Genomic DNA, 1,367 nt, shown 5'->3' with positions numbered 1-1,367 from the left:
TAACTCTCATTGGTGGACAGTGGTTGTGGCTCAACTTGCCAGCCCAGAGTGCCGGCGCTGGGTGAGCCCCAGCCCCTCTACCCACCAACTCTCCCCAGACCCCTGTACCCCCGACCCCCCTCCATGCCTCCGCCCCCTTCCACGCTCCCCTACCCCGTCCCTTCCTCCTTCACTTCCCCGCCCCTCCCCCCTCTAACGTAAACCCTGCCCACCCCACCCCCTGCCGACCCTGCGGTACCCGCCCTGGGAGACATCGCGCCACCTCATCAACGTGGCCCCTGTGACCTCACTGAGCGAGTCCCTGCCTGGCAGCCCTGGGCAGGAGCGGCGGTGTCTCCGGGTGGCGGCACTAGCGGTGTCTCCGGGCGGCCATGTTTTGGGGCGGTGCGGCCTCCGGGCTGCATGGCTTCCGGGCTGTGTGGCCTCCAGCTCAGGAGAGCGCCGAGGAGGAAGTGGTGGCCACGAGCTACTAGCGTCCAGTAGCGCATCAGGTATGGTCGAGCCCCCGACTCCCTCCTCAGTCCCACTCTCCCACTCTCCGCCACCATCCGCCTCCCACGACACCCCCCTCGACCCCGCAGCCGGCCTTCAGTCCACCCATCTACCTGCGCCGTCTGTCACCGTTCCTCCCAACCCGTCATCACCGCCGTCGCTTTCTACCTGTCGCCAGGCCCAGCGCCAAGGATTGGCCACGTGTCACAGATGATGGCCTTAAAGCGCATCCACAAGGAGCTCCTCGACCTGTCCCGCGACCCCACCCCCACCCCCTGGCCCAGAGCTCAGCAGGGCTAGTGGGGGATGATATGTTCCACTGGCAAGCGACCATAATGGGGCCCAATGGCAGTCCCTACCAAGGATGAGTCTTCTTCCTAAAGGTCCAATTTCCCTCCGATTACCCATTCAAACCAGCCAAGATGGCATTCACTGCCCAAATTTACCATCCAAACATTAACAGAAATGGAAACATCTGCCTGGACATCCTTAGATCTGAGTGGTTACCAGCACTGACAATTTCCAAAGTATTGTTATCCATTTACTCCCTGTTGTGCGCCCCCAATGCAGATGATTCTTTGGTTCTGGAAGTTGCTAAGATCTACACAAAAGACAGGAGAAGTATGACAGAATTGCTCGGGAATGGACTAAGAAATACGCCACGTAATTTAAAAATAAATGATAATCCCATCACCTTATTAAAGCTGGCAGTTTAATTGGTTATCATCTGTCGGCTTTCTATGAAAGGAGGGCTCCCCATCCTCTGGGCATATGTGGTAACACCTCCTATATATCAGGGTGTATGGAGGCGGTGGAGCAAGTCTGCAGGTGGAGGCAAGGTTGGAGGAGGGATTAGTGAGTGGGGGTAAGGTTGG

General features: G+C 58.3%; 1 pseudogene; it reads left to right on the top strand.

The window, feature by feature from the left end:
• Positions 1-705: 705 nt before the first annotated feature.
• LOC102994833 (ubiquitin-conjugating enzyme E2 D2-like) lies at positions 706-1,159 on the top strand (annotated as a pseudogene).
• The last annotated feature ends 208 nt before the right edge of the window (positions 1,160-1,367 follow it).

This window comes from Physeter macrocephalus, chromosome 21, assembly GCF_002837175.3.
Source record: "Physeter macrocephalus isolate SW-GA chromosome 21, ASM283717v5, whole genome shotgun sequence".
Taxonomy (NCBI): domain Eukaryota; kingdom Metazoa; phylum Chordata; class Mammalia; order Artiodactyla; family Physeteridae; genus Physeter; species Physeter macrocephalus.
The sequence above is the reverse complement of the archived record's forward strand: the minus strand, read 5'-3'. Positions and strand labels throughout refer to the sequence as shown.